We start from the raw sequence: 21,794 nt of genomic DNA, 5'->3' as shown, positions 1-21,794 counted from the left end.
TTTTTGTTGTGGTAATGGAACAAGTCCTTTTCCAAGTTTACATGAGAAATGACAGGACCAAGCAAAATTAGAAGGGAAGCCGTTGTGTTTGTTTTACTTAGCAGTTCGGCCTCCAAAATAACTTTTAGCTGGGGTGTTTCCTTATTAAGACTGGGGGTTGGTTGGTAGTGGTGAGTGGGAGCTGAAGCAGGGTAGGTGATGATGAGATCAGGCACCATCAATCAACAGGCAGAAACTGATGTCTTTTGAGGCAAAATATTCCCTTTATTTAGCTTTCTTTCTTCAACATGTACCACATGGCAGGAGATGATTCCAAAGCACGGCCTGCACTGCTGGGTAAGGTTGTATAGGTTGTGGACTGCACAAGGACCTCTGACCAAGGGGAGAGTGGGGACTGAAATCCAGCTTGTGCTCACTTGCCGAAGCTGTGTGTCTTGGGATGCCCCTTCCTTTTGCACAAAGGTGCCACCTGCTTGCCAAATCATATGCCACTGATCCTGGTTCCACTAAACAGGGGCCTCTTTTTCTAACTCACATAGAGGTACCATCTATGTTGGTAGAATCCCAAGCATGGTCTTTGAGACTGGCTGCCTGATAAGACATTTGTTTCTTTGAAACAAAGGCCATTCTACATGTTGGAAGGCTGCCAAGGAGTCCTTGTTATATGATTAGAGCCAGGCCCTGCATGACCTTAGTATGTACGCCTATGTCATTAGCTAGATTACCACCCCCCAGCTAACCTCCGGGCCTGAAGTCGTACTCTATGGCTTTTGGCTCAGGCACCTGAAGTCAAGGCTACATCTAGTTTTTGTGGAGCCTAGAAGGTCAAGGACACAATAAAGCTCTAAATAATTGGCTAATAAATGTGTGTTATAAATATTGTTTGGGTTTCTAGGACAACGGTCGCTACAAATTCCATTCTTGTCATATATTTAAATGTCTGATACTTTGAAAATTACCCTGAGTTTGGAGTTTCTTCTCCTCTAGAACACCATGGCCCCCTCCCCCAATTTTCTTTGGGAGTGAGGGAAGTGGACATGCTGTGGGGCCAGGAAGTGTGCCCCCGCCCAAAATATGGACAGTGCTTATGGTGCAGAGCACAGTGAGGAAGAGGCTCTATTTGCAACAGGAGCAGAGGGAAAAACAGTGATATAGGGACAGTGCAGGCGTCACAAGTAGAGCCACATGGACTTCCAGATGGCAGTGGGGGGAACAGACGGAGCTGGGGTGGTGTGCTGGGTAAGGAACCGGGGTCCCCATTCTGGTGTGGCTCTGGGGGAGGGAAAGCCTGTTCGTCAGGGGCACTGGAATTTCTTACGTGCCAACAACAGTCCTATGGGTTCATATGAAGACACTTCAGCAATAATAACTTTGTTAAATATCACCGACTTCTAACCCCACTTGCATGTTAGGGAATCTCTGTAGGCCCTCCTTGCTGTCTACCCGGTATTGCTGGAAGCCTCCTGTCGGCTCAAGAGCAGTTCTTTCCTGTTTTACCCTCAGTCCCCAATCCTGGGGCTGCTGTCCAAACTCCTGAAGCTCCGTGCAGGCAGAGCGTCTGGCTGCTGTGGGGGGGTGTGGCGCCCGAGCCCAGGCCTGGCCAGCCTTCCCTCCCCTTTGTGCTGGGTGCCCCGTGCATGGAACAAGCCATGCTGTGTCCTGCCCTCTTGACCTTGTGCCCCTTGCCTCTAGAACCCCACAAAATGTTGCAGGTATCCTGATGTTTCTCTGACTCCCTTGTAAAGTCAACTCCTGGCTGTAGCTTCTCTGTCCTGGGGGCTCTGCCGAAATCCCAGGTGCTGTGTGGGGAGACAGGACACAAGGCCCTCCTTCCCACGCTGCCTCTGCCCCCGGGGCTTGCCCACAACACAATGCCGACATCATCACCTCCACCCCGAAAGTATCCACAGGAGATGGCGTGGTGTCCTTTGCTAAGGTGAGAATCCGTTTCCTTCAAAGTTGTGTTTATTTTCAATGATTTATTTCCTAGGATGCTTCTCTAGCCTTAAATGGTCTCTGGGGACGAGCTCTCTGAGGCCAGGTGGGACCGCGCTCTCCCGTTAGTGACTTACTTGTTCCTGATTCCAAGATTCTGGAAGCTGGAATGTGACTGTGGAGTATTGAAGTCACAGCACACACGACATTGCACGATGCAAGCCAGCTGAAACAAGGAAACAGAAAGGAACAACTCCAGACGGACAGCTCAGGGTGTGACTGTAAAGGGGGAATAAAACGAAACCAAACTAACAGACAAAGTTTGGCACCTCGGGAGCCAGGAGCGGGGAAATTCAATATGATAATGAAAAATTGTGGCCAGGGAACCAGGCAGGAGAAATAAGAGCCTTTCTCTTCTAAATGACTCCAGATGTGACATTTGCCACCCCAGCTGGCGGGGGGTGGGGGGGGTCATTGCTAAGGGCCGTGGAGGTTGGCCAGGTTGGACTTGACACCTGGCAACCAGTTAGGGGAGTTTCTGAGTTAACCTGTCTTTCAATTCCTTCTAAGTCATTGCCAAACACGAGGTGGGAAAAATTAAAAATAGAAGGGAGGAAGAAAAGTCTCAAAGATCACTTTCCTGGTTTCTGTGAAAGTTGTGGCTTGTGAGTATTAGTTTGTACTGAGCTCCACGCCAGGCTCTGGAAGGCAAAGGGGAGAAGAAAGCTGATGGCTGCAGCCACGCAGGTCCCGGCCTCCCTGCCTCCGGTGCACATCCAGGCTGCTGCGGGCACCTCCTGCTTGTGACCCTCAACATGGTGGCTTCTGCTCCTGATTCTCTGACCCTGTGCTCTGCTACCTGCTCACAGCTTTTGTTCTGGGTCACGATGCTGCCTCCCTGTTCCGATGCTCTCCTCCGGCTGACTGCCACCCCTTCATCCACCCCATCCTCACGGAACCCTCCACGGAACCCCATGGAACCCTCGCTCACTGGATCAGCTCCACGCCTTCCACCCCTGAGAGGACTCAGAGCACATGAGTCAAACATGAAAAGAGGTGAGGACCCACCAGGTGAAGAGAATAACCTCTGGCCAGGGAGGGATGCAAAATCAATTGTTCAGGAGGGTGACAAGGGTGCTCTTGGCATGGAAGCCAGGCTTAGAGTGGCCACGGGAGATCTGGGTCCCCAGTGGGCCTTAGGAAACACTTACCAATTCACTTGAGTGTCAGGAATCACAACTGAGTAGTCACAGAAAAGCCTGCACTTCGGGGAAGTTTTATTTATTTTACACTTTATGTAGTCTGAAAGTGGGTTCGTTGCCTGATGGTAGCAGAAAAGCAGGGTGTCCCTGTCCTTGGAAGTGAAACACCAGGGTGGATGGCCAGGGAGTCCCAGGTGGGCGCCAGGACCTCCAGCGTCCCAGCCTACCTTCGAGGGCCAGCTCACTTGCTCCCTCCACCACAAAGCCAAGCCTGGTGTCATCCCCACCTCACAGTGACAGTGCCTTGTTCTTCTCTTTTTGTACTTACCATGGTCTCCCCATCATGAGACAATTTTGATACTTTTCTTCTTCCCATTGAGTTCATTGCCTGATGTGGCAGCAATGCGGGGTGTCCCCAGGGGACTGTCCCCAGTGGACTGCCCCACTTCTTCCATCCCCTCCTCATGGAAGCCTCCATTGAACTCTCCATGGAACCAAAAAATAAACTGATTTTGAACTGGGATTATATTATACATTATTGAATTTCTGTTCTATGTATTGTGCTTAATACAGTCCTCAGCAAAGGTGTTGAATAAATATTTATGGAAAGAAGGAAAGAGAAAGTGAGAAAGCCAGACTATGCTGGTGGCCCCATCCATCCAGGTGGGTGTGACAGTGAGGGACCAAAGATTTTTGTTGAAGAGCACGAGCGAATCAGGAAACTCAGTAGTTCAATACACTCCTTAAACAGCCATGATTTTTTTCAGTGTTCTCATCAATGAATTAATCTAACCCTGTGTTAGCCTTCCTTTGTTTTTAGCTTATTTGCTGCTTGAATTAACAAATTCTGCAAGCCCACAACTAAAAGTGTAGTCATATAGTCTCTAACCAAATGGCCAAGGCAACGTCAGACAGAAAGAGCTTGGATTTGGAATCAGACAGATTTGAATCCCGGCTGAGCTCATGAGCCAGCGGAACCTTAGGCCAGTCCCCCAACTTCTCCAACCCCAACCCCTCTCCTGTAATATGGACCATTGTGTACCAGCCACGGCTGCTCTAGAGATTACGTGTCGATTTGCAGGGAAACACCTAGCACAGTGCCTCTCTTCACTGTTACCTGTCACAACGTTGTTAGTATCTGCCTTTTCAGATGTGGTCTTTCTGCACTCACGCATTTTAATCTTTTTAGTCTATCTTTATGTGGAAACCTGGTTGCAGCCCTTTGATCATGTCAATAATATTCTCTGGCTCTTTCTCAAATTTTCTTCCAGCGGAAGAAAGGGAAGAAAAGCCACAATAAAACGATGAAGGCTCCAGGGGCATGGATGCTTCCTTTGTTTCCATCCTTGGGTGGGTTTCAGGGAAATCCAGAAAAATATCAGCTGGGGGAATAAATCATTGCTTTTTGCTAAAGGGACATTGATACAAACATTCTTATCCTTGGGAGCGATGAGACCAAGATGTTGGAGGAAGAATCTGGTTTTGTCACATCTATTAAGGGAAGCTCAGTGTGGGGGAGAAGAATATTTCAGGCTGGAGCATTTGCAGGACGCTGAAGGCGTCAGTTCCAAAGTGAACAACTGAAAGCATTCACAAACTAGACATAAACTAACTCTGGCGAAATGGTTGGGAAATTGGGCAGAGGAACTTGTTTTACTGGCTGAGAGAAACACAGCCAATTCAAATCTGAAATTGAGCAGCTGAGATGATAAACTGCCCTCCCTAACAAGTCAGAGTTGTAATCAGGATGTGGCCCTTTCTGTTCTCTCACTAGATATTTTGGGCTGTTTTCTGAAGGCAGACGTAATTGTTACATTTGCAGATGTTACATTTAGTTCTTCACGTCTGGGATGTGTGTCTTTATTTGCAGGAAACAAGTTTAATTAAAAAATACATTTTCTTTCATAGGCCCCTTTGGCTGGTTACACTGTTTTTGTTTTGGAGGAAATTTTACCTAAATATTTCCCTTAAATTCTTTTCAGAATTCCTGGTCCAAGCATGTAACTCAGGAAACACGCCCCCATGCCAGGTCTAACAAACTAGCTATACGAAATCAAGATGCCAAGAAACTGCTTCAGGACAGGGAATGTGGGCTTGCGAGTGAGGCCCAGGCTTCTACGATTGCTTCCCAATAATACAGAAGGATAGGAGAGGTGAATTAGGAAAAGGGACTTTAGCTCCACAGGTGAACACCCACCCAGCCTAACATAATAGTAAGTCGCTCTTACTGAGTGACACGCCAGGCACTGTTCTCTGCATCTCACATGAATTCTTCACTTAATTCTCACAGTAGCGCTACCAGGTAGGTATTACTGTAGTCAGCACTTACAGGCGAGGAAACTGGGGCTTGTACAATGTGAGGCACTTGTGCAGTGAACGGCTGGGGGAGACCTAGAACTCAAAACCTGGCCTAATTCTATACATGTTCTTGCCTTTAGCCTTTTCCCCCCTTCTTCTCCCTTTACCCCTTTGCTACTCCTCTTGTTTCCATATGTGTGGTTCCAGTGGGACTAACTCTGATCCAGCTTCAGGGATGGGGCATGTGACTTAGGTCAAGCCAATCAGGGCAGGGCCAAAGTGATTAGTCCGGAGTGGTCATAAGACCCAAGCCATTCTAATCAGAATGGACGGCGGGGCTTTGGGGTAAAAGTGTCTCCAGCACTCTGTACCATGGACAATGTGTAGGTGGGGGTCTCCGACCACTGAAAGTGAAGCCCACATTCAGGGAAACCAGAGAAATGCAGGGGAAGGGCTGGTGCTGCCCGAACCTCCACAGCGAACCGCGGCTGACGCCTGAACCACCTTGGGGCTCAGTAGTCCCACAAGCCAACCAAGTCCCCATGTGTGCAAGCCAGACTGAGGTGCGTTCTGTGACCCACGGCCAGATGTTCTAAGCGATGCGATGGCACTGTCCCAAGGGGCTCTTCAGCATTCTGCCCCAACCCTAGCCTCACAAAACTAGAATTTCCTAAAAAAAAAAAAAAAAAAAAACAAAAACCCAAAAAACTCTATACAGAAGGATTGAAATTGCTCTCAAAATACAGAGAAGGGCCACTGGGCACCAAAATGATTGGAGCAGACTGATTTTCACAGGAGTTCTTCGAGAGTTCCGGTGGCGTGGTATAATCCTGAACCACACTGTTACTATTTTTCCTCTTTAGGAAAGTTTCTCGAGGACAAATTTTTGGAATTTTTGATGGTAATTTTTGAAACAGTAGTAATTCTTTTTATAAGAAGAGGAGAAGTCAATCTGTGTTCTTTGGCAGACTATGCGGGCACTCTGTCCCCGCCCGACACCACGCGGGTGGCTGGCCCGACAGAGCTCGGCTTGGGGTCACCTCCTCACACCTCCTCCATCCTGGGTTGCCACTCCCAACTCGATCTGTGTTTCCATGTTCTGCCAGGGTATTAAATAATAACAATGGCTCTGGCATTTCTCCTGCCAGGGCTGTTTGTATTATGTTTAATAGGAGACCCCTGAACATTGAAATACTTTCTCAACTTACTGGCATGAAACTAAAGGTGAAATTTAAGGCCCACGTCAGGACACTAAAAAAAAAAAAAAAACGACGTATTTTGGGGCAAAGAAACATTTTCTTTTCCTCTCAAATTATGTCCTTAGTGAAACTGCTGTGTACTTGTGTATTCAGATGTGGCTACGATCTGCTCCATATAGGGAAGTCCCTGTTTAATCCAAACATATAGGGTCTGAAACTCTCTTTCTCTCTTTCACACACACACACACACACACATATACACACACTGTCAATTTTAAAAAGAGGGTAAAGGGACCAGGAAGGGAACAGCTGAGTTCTGCTGGTGTCTTTGGAAAGCTGTGACAGCTGTCTTGCACTGTTGGAACATGTGAGTGGAGAGTCTACCCAGGGCCTTTACTAATCCTGGGGATGTTTATCGTAGCCTACTGTAACCTCAAACTCCTGGGCTCAAGTGATCTTCCTGCTTCAGCCTCCCAAGTATCTGGGACTGCAGGCACGCACCACAATGCCTGGCTAATTTTCCTATTTTTTTGTAGAGACAAGGTCTTGCTCTTGCTCAGGCTGGTCACAAAATCCTGGCCTCAAGTGATCCTGCCTGGGCCTCCCAAAGTGCTAGGATTACAGATGTGAGCCACCACCCCCAGCCAGATGCTGGTTTTAAAGTTCTGATTCACCAAGCACTTACAGCCTGCTGTTCCAGCTGGTTTAATTATGTACATATAGTTATTAGTAGCAACTAACATCTTTTAAACTCTGGATTTCTTCCTCTTTTAATTTCTAACATAGTGGCACTTTTATGAATATAAAAGATATTTGTAGACTTTGTCTGCAAATGATAAAGTCTACCTATCCATCTTACTCTGGCCCCATAGCAAGAGCAAGAGAGCCAGACATTAGGTCCAGTGACACTGGAAGGAGAGGGCTGGGGCGGGGGCACAGGATGGCAAAGGGGCTGCAGAGCCCACAGTGTGATCTGCACATCCTGGGAGAGGAGAAGTCGGGGCTGCCGAAATGGCTCCGGCAATATCATGCGCAACTTGCTGGTTTATTGAGGGCAACAAGGAAGGTATCCTAAGAGCACAGTGCCTGATACATAAAGTGTTCAATGGTCACTCCTGGAATGAATTAATGAGTGCAGTAATGAGTGCCATCACTGGCTGAGGTCAAGTATCGCCATGCTTTGGGGGTGAAGGTGAAATGAGTGTTTGGATGAGTGAGACTGTGCTGTCACTATTCATGACGTTGCACCAACCTTGCATCATGGTCCACAAATAAAATAAAATACACACTGGGCCAGGTGTGGTGGCTCACGCCTGTAATCCTAGCACTCTGGGAGGCGGAGGTGGGAGGATTGCTCGAGGTCAGGAGTTCGAGACCAGCCTGAGCAAGAGCGAGACCCTGTCTCTACTAAAAATAGAAAGAAATTATCTGGCCAACTAAAAATATATATAGAAAAAATTAGCTGGGCATGGTGGTGCATGCCTGTAGTCCTAGCTTCTCGGGAGCCAGTAGGATCGCTTAAGCCCAGGAGTTTGAGGTCGCTGTGAGTTAGGCTGATGCCACGGCACTCACTCTAGCCCAGGAAACAAAGTGAGACTCTGTCTCAAAAAAATAAAATAAAATAAAATAAAATACACACTGGCTTTTGAAGAATTAGTATGAAAAGAGTATAATATAAATATCCCACTAATAAATTTTTTATGTTGATTACATGTTGAAATTATAGTATTTTGAGGATACTAGGCTAAATATTATAATAAAATTAATTTCTTTTATGTTTTTAATATGGCTGCTAGAAAATTTTAAATTTATGGTTTATATCATGTGTCTGCTCTAGGGATTATGATATGCATCCATAAGAAACTTGCAATAATACATTTCCATTTAACTATTTCCATTCTTTGTTCTATTGCACATATTTAACTTCTACATACATTATAAACCTCACAATACATTTTCATTATTTTTTTCTTAACTAGTTGCTAAGAACCGTGAAGGTTCAGAGACTTCACCCTTCTTGCAAGCTTGTAGGTAACCTATTATTATTTCGTGGATGTTGACCGTTGACATGAGACTCCTGGGTCAGAGACAAAGGACCTTATCACTCACAGAACAATGAGCAGCACGAGCATGACCATGTTTGCATTGACTCCCATCGCCTCCAAGTCCCACACGGGCGATGCACTGGGCCCAGATGGATGCTTCACATGCAGAGGGTTTGTGATGCAGCTAAGGAACCTGGGGTTGAGGACCTGGCACTTTTTGAGCAAGGAGTAAACATTGTAGAAAGCAGCCAACAAGCCAGTTTTCCCACCACTGGTCAGGGAGCAGTTCCCCCACTGCTCACACTGTCACTGCCTTGCTACTGAGTCACCCTGCGATTAGCTATAGAATCTGCTCCTTATCAGCAGACAGATCAGTCTTGCAGTCTGACGCATGCTGCAAGAACTTGCACAGATGCTCCTGGCCCATGGCAGACTGCCTCTCTCAACAACAGTCGGTTGCCTTTTAAAGAAATTGACATATGAGGAAAAATGATTTTCATATTCATCCACATATTTACCCCTTTGCGTGTTCTGTATTCTTTTATAAGAATCTTAGTTTCCATCTATTATCATTTCCCTTCAACCTGAAGAACTTATAATTTTTCTGAAGTACAGATCTGGTGGTAATGAACTCGGTCAGGTTTTGTTTACCTGAAAATGTCTTTATTTCTCTTTTATTTTTGAAGGATACTTTAACTGTATGTAGAATTCTGGGTAACAGTTATTCTTCCAGCAGTTTAAAGATGTTGTTACATTGTCTTCTGGTTTATGTTGGATATGACGAGAAGTTAGGGATTGTTTTTATTATTGTTCCCTTGTATCTAATGTTTCTTTTTTTCTTTAACTGCTTTCAAAATTTCCTGTTTATCTTTGGTTTTCAGAGGTTTAACTTTAATATGGCTTGTGTAGTTTTATCTGTGCTTATCCTACTTAGAATTCTTTGAGCTTCTTGGAGCTGTGAATTGAATTACTTAAAATTTTGGAAAAATTTAGACTGTTATTTCTTTAAATATTTTTCTGCTACATTACTTATCTCCTCTCTGTCTGGGATCTGATTACCTGTGTGTTAGATAGTGTGATATTGTCACACAGATCACCGAGGCTCTGTCTATTTTTTTTCATCTTATTTATCTTTGTATTTAGTTTGGAAAGTTTCTATTTGAAATTCAAAACATATTAGTAGTTTTTTATTTTTAATAATATGTGTTTTACTTTTAAAATTTTCATGTGGCTCCTTGTTACAATTTCTTTTTCTCTGCTGAGACCACCCATCTGTTCATCCATTACATTCCATCTTTTCCTCAAAGTCCTTAATTGTAATTATAATAGTTATTCTAAAGTCCTTGTCAGCTAAACCCAATGTATGAGATACAGAAAACTCATGCTAAAATTTATATGGAATTTCAACAGAACCTGAAGAGTCAAAACAATTTTGAAAAAGAAAAACAAGAACATTTCCTGACTTCAAAGGTACAGTAATCAAAACAGGTGGTACTGGCATAAAGACAGGTACTGTATATAGACCCGCGGAACAGGACAGAGAGCACATATATGGTGAATTTCAACAGAGGTGCCAAGACCCTTCAATGGGAAAGGACAGTTTTTTTTCAGCAAACGGTGCTGGGAAAGCTGGATACACACATGCAAAATAATAAAATTGGACCTTTATCTCATACCACATACAAAAATTAACTCAAAATGGGTCAAAGACCCAAACTTAAGATATAAAGCTATAAAAACTCTTAGAAAAATTGTAGGAGGAAATCTTCATGATACTGCATTTGGCAATAATTTCTTGGATATGACACCAAAAGCACAAGCAAGAAAAGAAAAAAAATCAACAAATTAGACTTCATAAAAATTTAAAACTTTTGGACATCAAAGGGCCCTATCAACAGAGTGACAAGGCAACCCACAGAATGGGAGAAAATATTTACAAATCATATATCTGATAAGGGATTCACATTCAAAATATAAAAAGCAGTCCTACAACTCAACAACAAAACAAAGAATCCAACTCAAAAACGGGCAAAGGACTTGAATAGGCATTTCTCCAAAGAAAATCTACAACAGAAAAAGATGCTCAACATCACTAGTCATTAGAGAAATGTAGATTCAAACCACAATGAAATACCCCTTTGTATCCTTCAGGATGGATAATAAAAGAACAATGGAACGAGTGTTGGCAGGGATACAGAACTCTTGAGCATGCTGGTAGGACTGTAAAATTGTGCAGCCCCTGTGGAGAACAGTGTTGTGGTTCCCCAAAGAATTAAACATAAGATTACCATGTGATCCGGCCATTCCAATGCCACTTATGTATCCCAATGAATTGAAAGTAGATACTCACACTGCTGCTTGTGCACAGCATTTACAGCATTATTCACAATAGCCAAAAGGCAGAAAGAACCCACATGTCCATCAATGTATGAATGGATAAACAGAATGCAGTACATGCAGACAATTGAATATTATTCAGCTTTAAAAAGGAGTAAAAATTATGATATTCTACAATATGGATGAACTTTGAAAACATTATGTTCAGTTATATAAGCCAGGCATAAAAGGACAAATGTTGTATGATTCACTCATACGAGGTGCCTAAAATAGGCAAATTTTAATAGAATAGAGGTTTCCAAGGGCTTGGGGGAGGGAAAATGGAAAGTTGTTTAATGGTTACAGAGATTCTGTTTGGGGTGATTAAAAAAATTCTGGAAGTGGTCTTGATGGTTGCCCAACACTGTGAATGTAGTTAATGCCATTGAATTGTATGCTTAAAAATGATTAAAATGATTTTTTAAAAATTGGGCTAAACTAGGATTGTCAACTTTTTATTTTGTAATAAATGACATTAAAAAACAAACTCCAAACTATCATCTACTATTTTCTGTAATTTCTTTTTACAGAAAGGATAATTCAACACCAAAAAAGGGGAAAGAAAAATGCGTTCTCAGATTAAAGAAGAGTTCTTCACAATCAAGACAGCTGGTAACCCCACAATGACATTTAAATGATTCTTATTTTTCTTATTTTGCTTGGGCCTGGTAAAAATGTTTTATGTATCTGTGGGCAAGCATTTTGGAAAGAGAGATCATCACCTCAAAAGGTATTTGGGGAGGCCAGGTGCGGTGGCTCACACCTGTAATACCAGCACTTTGGAAGGCCAAGGCAAGAGGATCCCTTGATGCCAGGAGTTTGAGACCAGCTTGGGCAACATAGTAAGACCCCTGTCACTACAAAAAATTAAAAAAAATTAGACAGGCATGGTGGTGTATGCCCAGCTACTCAGGAGGCTGAGGAAGGAGGACTGCTTGAGCCCAGGAGTTTGAGGTTCCAGTGAGCTAAGATGGTGCCACTGCACTCTAGCCCAGGCAACAAAGTAAGATCCTGCCTCAAAAAAAAAAAAAAAAAAAAGGTATTTTTAGCTGAATCAAGGACTCTAGGGCCATTTTATAGTGGCACAGAGCCCTAAGAGATCCTATATAATACAGTCTAAGTTCTTTACATTATCCCTGCAATATATATTTTAAATTTATTCCAAAAATTTTATATGTAATTTTTACAACAGTCTGACATTCTGAGATATGCAGCAAAGGAACGGATACTCTGGTACTATACTTCTGTAACATTGGTATCTTTCACAGTAACTATATAGCATTTGAGCAATTTAAAAAGAAAATTTAAAAATAGCGTTCAACTAGTTGGTGCAAATAGAGATTGTTACTTTCACTTTCAGGTTATTTTATCAAACCTTAAAGAAGGTTTGGAGGATCTTCAAAGCCAGTTTCCTGTTGTAGTATCACCGTTGTTGTTTTTTCTTTCATTTTCACATTGTCCGTGACAAGAGGAAATTTTAAAGTGATCAGCTTTCTTGACTTTTGCAAGACGGGGCTGTTTTTCACCTGTGGTGAGTGGTCTTTGACAGATTAACATACAACGTTAAAACGGATCTGTCAGGAGATATTTGAACAAACCAACATGTCTTCCTTAGAATGTAAATTGTGGAAATACATAAATATTTCTTCCTTTATTGAACAGAAGAAGAACATCTCTCCTGAACACACCCCAGTGTTTGAATTTTCTCCAAGGACAAAGCTTCAGACAGTTGGAGAAAATGGAGGGACATCCTGAAGGAATTCCTGGCATTTTATTAGCTTAACCTCAGATATGCCCATGGCTTAGTTCTTTGGGGAGAAGGGCAGAACCAAACCCTATCTGAGAGTTTAGAGATGAGGCCATCAAACTCTCAGACAGGGGAAGACTGTTTGTACTGAGTATTTTTGTCTAGAAGGTAAGTTGCAACAAAAAGAAAAATTGGAAATAAACTGCTGTCTAGAACCTTTTTGTAATCACCTTCATGTCCAAGACTAAAGGCTCCACTTAATTCAAACTGGGAACAGATTTTAAAATGTCAGGGACAGCTGGGGAGTGATTCTCTCAAAGTCCCAGGGCTCAAAATACTTGTCAGGCTGGGAGAACAGGAGAGGGAAGCAGTACTCCAGCTGTTCAAATAGGAATTGTTGCCTCCAAAAGATTTCCTTTCAAAAAGGCCATTCCTCTTCTGTCTTCCCAGCCAGCTCTCTGGCACACCTCCCTCTGTTTCCACTCAACTGGTCTGTCCTCTCGTCTCCGTTCAGAATTCCTGGAGGGACTGTCATATACAACTTTAGACCTTAAGAATCCAACAGAGTGCTTCAGAGGATCAATAAATCTGGGCTAATGAGAAGCAAACTGAAGTGTTTAAAAAGAAGCTCCCCCTGACCGGCTCCAGCAGCCCCCCTGACTCTGTGGCTCTGTCTGGCGGGATCCCTCACTACTATCTGAATGTGGGCTTTACTGTTCATTTATTCTTTAACAAGTTTTTATTAAGCACCTACTATGTATTTGGCACTGTGGCACACGCTAAGGGTGCAATGATGAAAGAAAGCATTTCCTAAGTTCATTTTGCTTCTAGAAGCTTTATTTCAATTCCCTTCAAAATGACTTCGAGAAGGGCAGGGATGGGTCCAGGGTTTGGGGAGCACAGAGCTTTTACAATGGATGAGCCCTCTTGAGGAAAAAAACCGCAAAATTCCAAATACAAATGAATGTTTAAATCCAACATTTAAAATGACAAAACAAATAAAACATTATTAAATTTAAATCATTAAATTTAAAACACTGACAAATGCCGCAAACATTGAAAAAATACATAAAAATAACATTTTAATTAGTTAACTGTCTGTTTTTCCTTTATAAGCACCTGTTTCTCCTAGGGTTTTTTTAGCTTTCCTCTCTTCAGATGATGGTTTTGTAGTATTTTCCTATAAAGAGATGTAGGAAGATAATTTAGTCTTTCCTCTAGCATTGTTGATTGAATTCATCATTATTATTATCAATAGTTTATAAAAATGTATTTTTTAGTTTCCTAGTTATTGGTGAATTATTGTTAAATCTGGGCAAACAACTATTGAATTTCTTTTATACAATAGCTGTAATATTTAAGGACTTTTCCACTTTTTTAATATATTAATTAATCTCCAAAACAATCTGAGTTGGCAACACTCACAAACCATTTTTTTTTATCAAGGCTTTTTGAGCAGTTTCTTAGGAGTTTGTAGGCTGTCGTTGTTGACATCGGTGGTTTGTGCCAATTCACTAGGAGTTTAGTCTTTTCTTGTTTTGCTTACTGGACTCTTTCTTCGTTAACTGAAATATCAAACAACCCAGAGAGCCTATGCTTTACTTTGGCTCAAATGTATCACTTCCTCTTAAGCATGACTACTTTTGGTTTACTATAAAGAAAAAAAATTTTGCTACAATTACTTTTCCATATCAGTTGAGAAGTTCCCAATCCTGGTTGGATTGCTCAGCCTTATGGCTTCTGTTTTTTATTCCATTAATTCCTAGCTGGAATTTTCTCGTAGCTTTGTGAGAAATAGACTTAAGGAGGATCACAAGAGATGCCGCTTTCTACACTCAGGTTGGGACTCGGTAATATTTCACTTTATCAATACACTTCAAAACCTCTTTCCAAATTGCAGGTAAAATGGTGTTTTCAAGCTTTATCAAAAACTCTACTCTCTTTACCAAAAAGAGGGAAAAAGAGATGGTTTGTTTGTAATTGTGTTAGCAGAATCATCAAGTGTATTTATAATCCAAGAGCACTTTCCTTTTGCAGAGGTGCCTGTGAGGACTGAATCCTCTACTTCCAAGGATGGAAATCCGCTGATTGGAAACATTTCCCACACAGCCCACCCAAGCCTTGTTTCTCCCCCGTGACATGCACACCTTTGAGGTTTGGTGCTATGGAGAGTCTGTAAGACAATGACCTCCGGGCTTGAACCTTTAGTTAGTGTTGACAGTCAACACAGTGGGTATAGGAGCATTCTGGAAGCAATTCTTCCACCACTACCACCGGCAGTGACTCTATATGCAGAGTGACTGGGAACCACAAAAATATGCCCCACCTGACCAACAGAATGGGGGCCCAGTCCAATGTCCCCTCAGCACCAGCCCCGAGATGCCTCCACCACCCCTTACCACCAGACAGGGCTGAGAGGGAGCAGTGGCGGTGAGGCCGCGTGGCTGACTTCATCCCCTTCCCAGTGAGTCCACCTGTGGCAAAGGACAGATGTAGCTCTGTGCCAATCACCCAGGACTGGAGTTCTGTGGAATGGTGCTGCTCCGAGTGAGATCCACGGGCCAGCAGCACCGGTCACCTGTGGTTTGTAAGAATGCAAGTTCTTGGGCCCCACCTCAGACCTACTGAATCAGAACTGAGAAGGTCTTTGGGTGGTTTTGGTGCATACTGAAGCTTTGAGTACCATTGCTTTAGAATTATGCTATCCAGTATGGTAGCCACTGGCCATATGAGGCTATGAAAATGAAAGTTAATAAAAAAGATATAAAATGAAAGTTAATGAAAATGAAATAAAATGAAAAATTTCTAGTGCTCAATAGCCCCACGTGGCTAGTGGCTATCACGTTGGACAGAGTAGATATCGAACATTTCTGTCATCACAGGAACTTCTATTGGACAGTGCTGCTAGAACATGTGTCACGCAGGTTTACCTGCATCCCAGGCTTCTTCCCATTTAGGGCAAGTAATATGTCTCAACTATAGCATTTATCACATGTTATTGACATAAATTATTTATTTATATGCATAGCTCTCCCCCTATACACTGTGTGAGTTCAGGCCTCTGAGTTATTCATCTTTATATACATAGAGTCTGGCCTTGAGTCTAATATAGTATAGTTATTAAGTACAGGTGTGTACAATAAACATAAATATAATATATTAAGATAAACTATTTTTATCAAAGGATGGAGAAATTTTTCTAAGTTTCTTCTGTAGTTCTAATTTATTCACTTATATTGTATTATGTAAGAATGCCCTAAATTTATTATTTACTATGCATGCTGTGATTTGGTGGGAGACTCAAACCACTGGCATCTGGTGAAGTCCTCTGGCCTCAAGTTTATATTTTCACTCCAAAGGGGAAGTGGGATCAACCTGTAGTTACTGAGTATGACTATTTTGGAAATGTATCTTTAGTGAAATAATCTCTCTCTTTTTTTCCCAGAAGGCCCAGGTTGTTCTTGAAATAAATAACATAGATGGAGAAAATACTGATGATAATGCCCTTTACTCAATAACACTACGATAAGAGCCAAATTTATTCCACCTACTTAAATCATTTTTATGTAACTCACAAAAGAAAGTTAATTTAATTTCAGGAGATTGGAAGCATTGATTGAGCTGTGAGTCCCTAAGGCATTTATTAGACAAATGAGATCAGTGAAAAAGAAATGTGTTTCTCATCTTTGGTTTCCGTAAGAGATTTATAGCCAGACTTGGGAGAGTTGATTTTTAAAATGTAACAGTTTCCCCAGAAGTTGGCACCCACAGGACATTGAAGACAAAGATATAACAGAGGAGCTGACAAAAGATAGCCCTTGGGTTTGGTGTGGTCTCATCACCTCTCAAACCTGCAGTCTTTGTTCTGAAGCCAAAGGCTGAATAGCCAAGGACAGCCATGTCTCCAGTCTATTATATTTCAAATTGCACAGACCTTCACATATTAATTATAGCCATTATTATAGGGGGCACCAGGTATGCATGATTTTTTTCCCTCCAGGATGAAAATGATTTAAAGGAATTTTAAAATTTGGTTTTAATAAATGACCCAGTTTGGGCTTAGTGGCGATGAGATTGGAGGAGAATTGTCTCCATGCATTCCAGCCTTTTCCAGTGTCTAATAATCAGGAACAGGCTCAGGCTTCTCCTCCACCCCCTGCGCCCGCCCAGGATGTACTCACACCAGTCACACCGTTTCTTCATGACAACCTCATCCCATCCCACTTTCTTCCAATTCCAGCCACCTTTATTTACCTGTATTTGTTTACAACAAAGTTGGGGGAATCCTCACTGCAGGTGAGGAAGTCTGGCTGGGAGCAGGGAGGAGAATCTCAGTCTGTGCCCAGGATGTGACTCCAGAGAGAGGAGGTGGTGACAGGTAGGATGAGAGGGAGACCCCTGGTCAATACTGCTCAGCTGGGTCTCCTCACCCCTGCTCTGGGTGGACAGTTCAGAGTTTGCTCAGACTTGGAGTCCTTGGTCAACACCTGCTTTGGTTTCAGCCCAGCTGCGTCACTGCTGCCCAAATCTGAACAAGGAGGAGAATCCTGAAAGTGAGACCTGAGGCCAGTTTAGCTCCATTTCTAGAAAGTGTGCCCCTGTGGCCTCAGAGACAGGAGTCTAGATCTATTCTCAGGAGGTGGGAAACTGTAGTGGAAGAGGTGTGGATTCTAGGGACAGGCAGGCCTGGTTTCAAGCCCAGCTCTGCCTTTTAAAGGTTGTAACTGACCTCCCTGAGCCTCAGTTTCCCCATTTATAAAGGGTGAAGTAGTATAGTAATACTTATCGAAGTTTATAACTCTGCAGTTTATACATTTCTAGTGCTCAATAGCCCCATGTGGCTAGTGGCTATCATATTGGACAGTGTAGATAGTGAACATTTCTATTATCACGGGACTTTATTGATCCCCTTCTCAGCAATTGACAGAACTGCTAGACAGAAAATCAGCAGGATATAGAACATGTGAACAACGTTATCGACCAACAGAACATAATTGATATAATAGAAAACACTCCACCCAACAGCTTCAGAATATACTTTTTAAAAAACTTCTGCAGAACAGTCACCAAGATAGAGCATATCCTGGAACAAACCTCAGCAAATTTAAAAGAACTGAAATTATACAGAGTGTGTTCTCTGACCATAATGGAATCAAAGTAGAAAGCAGTAACAGAATGACAACAGGAAAATCTCTAAACACATGGAAATTAAACAATACACTTTTAAATAATCCAAAGGTATTTTAATACGGATTGCATTGAATCTGCAGATTCTATAGTAAAATGATAGTATAGACATTTTAATAATTGGTAGTATAGACATTTTAACAATGTTGATTCTGCCAACCCATGAGCATGGTATGGTTTTCCACTTATTTACATCCTCTGCTATTTCCTTCCTCAGTGTTTCGTAGTTCTGCTTGTAGAGGTCTTTCACCTCCTTAGTTAAATATACTCCTAGGTACTTTATTTTCTTTGTTGCTATTGTGAAGGGTACTGAGTCTTTGATTTGGTTCTCAGCTTCACTGTTGTTGGCATGTAGGAATGCTACTGATTTATGTATGTTGATTTTGTAACCTTTTTGTAAAATTTGTTTATCAATTCCAATAGTCTCATGGCAGAATCTTTGGGGTTTTCTAGATGTAAGATCATATCATCAGCAAAGAGAGATAATTTGATCTCTTCTGCCCCCATTTGGATGCCCTTGATTTCCTTCTCTTGTCTAATTGCTCTGGCTGGGACTTCCAGCACTATGTTGAATAGAAGCAGTGATAGTGGGCAACCTTGTCTGGTTCCAGTTCTAAGCGGGAATGCTTTCAATTTGTTCCTGTTCAGTGTGATGTTGGCTGTGGGTTTGTCGAAATCATTTTTCACAGATCTAGAAAAAATAATTCTATGCTTTGTATGGAACCACAGAAGCCTTATATAGCAAAACAACCTTAAGTAAAAAGAACAAATTGGGAGGCATCAATTTATGAGACTTCAAGCTATACTACAAGGCCATGATAACCAAAACAGCATGGTACTGGTACAAAAACAGACACATAGACCAATGGAACAGAACTGATAATTCAGATATAAAGTCATTCTCATATTGCCATCTGATTTTTGACATAGAACACAAAAACATACACTGGGGAAAAGAACCCCTATTCAGTAAATGGTGCTAGGAAAATTGAATAACCAAATGTAAAAGACTGACACAGGATCTACAACTCTCACCCTTCACAAAAATCAGTTCACAATGGATGACAGACTTAAATCTAAGGCATGAAACTATAAGAATTCTAGAAAGAAATGTTGGAAACGCTCTTATAGATATTGACCTAGGCAAAGAATTTATGAAGAAGACCCCAAAGGCAATCACAGCAACCATAAAAATAAATAAATGGGACCTGATCAAATTAAAAACCTTCTGCACAGCCAAGGAAACTATCATTAGAGCTAATAGACAATCTATAGAATGGGAGAAAATATTTGCATGCTATATATCTGATAAAGAGCTGATAACTAGGATCTATATAGAACTCAGGAAAATCAGCAAGAAAAAAATCAAACAATCCCATTAAAAAGTGGACAAAGGACATGAACAGAAACTCTTAAAAAGAAGATGGACTAATGGCCAAGAAACATAAGAAAATGCTCAACATCTCTCTAATCATCAGGGACATGGCAATCAAAACCGTAATGAGATATCACTTAACTCCAGTGACAATGGCTTTTATCAAAAAGTCCCAAAACAATAAATGCTGACATGGATGCAGAGAGATAGGAACACTTTTACACTGCTGATGAGACAAACTAGTACAACCTTTATGGAGATACCTGAAAGAACTAAAAGTAGAGATACCATTTGATCCAGTAATTCCACTACTGGATATTTACCCAAAGGAGAAAAAGACATGCTATAATAAAGACATTTGCACTCTAATGTTTATAGCAGCACAATTCACAATTGCAAAGATGTGGAAACAACCTAAGTGCCCATCAATACATGAGTGGATTAACAAAATGTGGTATGTGTATACCATGGAGTACTACTCAGCCACAAAAAACAAAATGGTGTACTAGTACCTCTTATATTATAGTGGAGGGAGTTGGAACTCATTCTTCTAAGTGAAGTATCACAAGAATGGAGAAACAAACACCACAGGCACTCACCATTAAATTGGTGCTAATCAATCAACACATATGCACATACGGAAATAACATTCATTGGGTATCGGGCAGGTGGGAGGGGGGAGGAGGGGATGGGTAAATTCACACCTAACTGGTGCAGTGTGCACTGTCTGGGAGATGGGCATGCTTGTAGCTGCGACTCTGGCAGTGCAAGGGCACTTTATGTAAGCAAAGTGTTTGTATCCCTGTAATATTCTGAAATGAAAAAAATAAATAAAAATAATAAATAAATAATCCAAAGGTCAAAGAGGATGTCTCACAAGAAATTAACAAAAAAACCCACAGAACTGAATGTAAATGAAAACACAAGATGTTAAAAAATGAGATGTAGCTAAAGCAGTGGTGAGAGGGAAATTATATAATAGTTCCAAATGTTTACATTATAAATGAGGAAAGGTCTCAAATCAGTAACTTATATTCCTACTTCAAGACACCGAAAATAAGAGCAAAATAAACCCAAAGCAAGCATAACAAAGGAAATAATAAAGATAACAGTAGTAATCAATGAAATAGAAAACAGGAAAATAAGGGAAAAAATTTGTGAAACATAGAGCTGGTTCTTTGCAAAAAAAAAAAAAAAATCAGCGAAGTTGAAAAATCTCTATCAAGATTGGCAAATACAAGAAGAATGAATAAGCCAACCTCCAATACTGGCAATGAAGTGGGATCTATGGACCCTGCAGCCACTGAAAAGGTAAGAAGAGAACACTATCAATTTAACCATAAATTTGAAAACTTGGAAGAAGCTGGAAGCCCTTGAAAATGACAAATTACCAAAACTCAAACAAGATAAAATACAGTAGTCTCCCTTTATCCATGATTTTGCTTTCTGTGGTTTCAGTTACCTGTGGCTAACCATGGTCCAAAAATATTAAGTATAAAAATCCAGAAATTAACAATTCATATGTTTGAAACCGCATGCAGTTCTGAGTAGTGTGATGAAATCTCACACCATCCTTCTCTGTCTTGTCTGGGAAATCAATCATCCCTTCGTCCAGTGTATCAACTCTGTCTACACTCCGGCCATCAGTCACTTGGTAGCCTCTCAGTTATCAGATCAATTGTTGCGATATGGCAGTGCTTGTGTTCAAGTCACCCTTATTTTACTTCCTAATGGCCCCACAGTGCAAGAGTAGTGATGCTGACAATTTGTGTGTGCCAAAGAGAAACCATAAATTGCTTCCTTTAAGTGAAAAGGTGCAAGTTCTTGATTTGATAAAGGAGAAAAAACTATGCTGAGGTTGCTAATATCTATGGTAAGAACAAGTCTTATATCCAAGAAATTGTGAAAAAGGAAAAATAAATTTGTGCATAGTATACACATATACACATACTCACACATACATACATACATAAGGTTTGGTACTATCCTTGGTTTCAGGCATCCACTGGGGGTCTTAGAATGTATCCCCTCTGGATAAGAGGGAACTACTATAAATAATCTGAAAATCCCTGTACCCATTAACAATTTCAAATTAAATTCATACTTAAAACCATCCTAAAAAATAAATCTCTTGGCCCAGAGGGTTTTACTGCATGTGCTGGGGTCCCCTCAAGACCCCCTCCAGGTCCAGTGACTTGCTAGGAAGACTCACAGGGCTCAGCATGTTGTTTCACTCATGGCTAAGACTGAGTGCAGTGAGAGGATACAAAGCAAAGGCAGCAAAGGGAAGGGAACGTTGGGCAACATCTGGGGGAAACAGGTGCAAGTGTTCAAGAGTCATCTCCCAGGGGAGTCAAACAGGATGCTCTTAATTTCCCCAGCAATGAGCTGCAACAACATGCAAGAAGTGGTGTCTACCAGGGAAGGTCA

At 41.7% G+C, this 21,794-nt stretch overlaps 1 long non-coding RNA gene across 3 annotated transcripts in view; it reads right to left on the bottom strand.

Annotated features, from left to right (window-relative positions):
• Positions 1-235: 235 nt before the first annotated feature.
• Positions 236-21,794, bottom strand: part of LOC123638219 — a 37,856-nt gene continuing 16,297 nt past the window's right edge. The window contains exons 3-4 of one of the 3 annotated variants that reach the window (XR_006735247.1): positions 14,228-14,367; positions 13,846-13,982 (exon numbers count right to left, since the gene is read on the bottom strand). This is a non-coding gene — a long non-coding RNA (uncharacterized LOC123638219). Of the gene's footprint in view, positions 2,162-13,845; positions 13,983-14,227; positions 14,368-21,794 lie in introns of those variants that run through there. The other 2 variants (XR_006735246.1, XR_006735245.1) reach the window with 2 other exon arrangements.

Source organism: Lemur catta, chromosome 5 (genome assembly GCF_020740605.2).
Source record: "Lemur catta isolate mLemCat1 chromosome 5, mLemCat1.pri, whole genome shotgun sequence".
NCBI classification, from domain to species: Eukaryota; Metazoa; Chordata; class Mammalia; order Primates; family Lemuridae; genus Lemur; species Lemur catta.
Note: the sequence above shows the minus strand (reverse complement) of the source record. Positions and strands in the feature narration are given on the sequence as shown.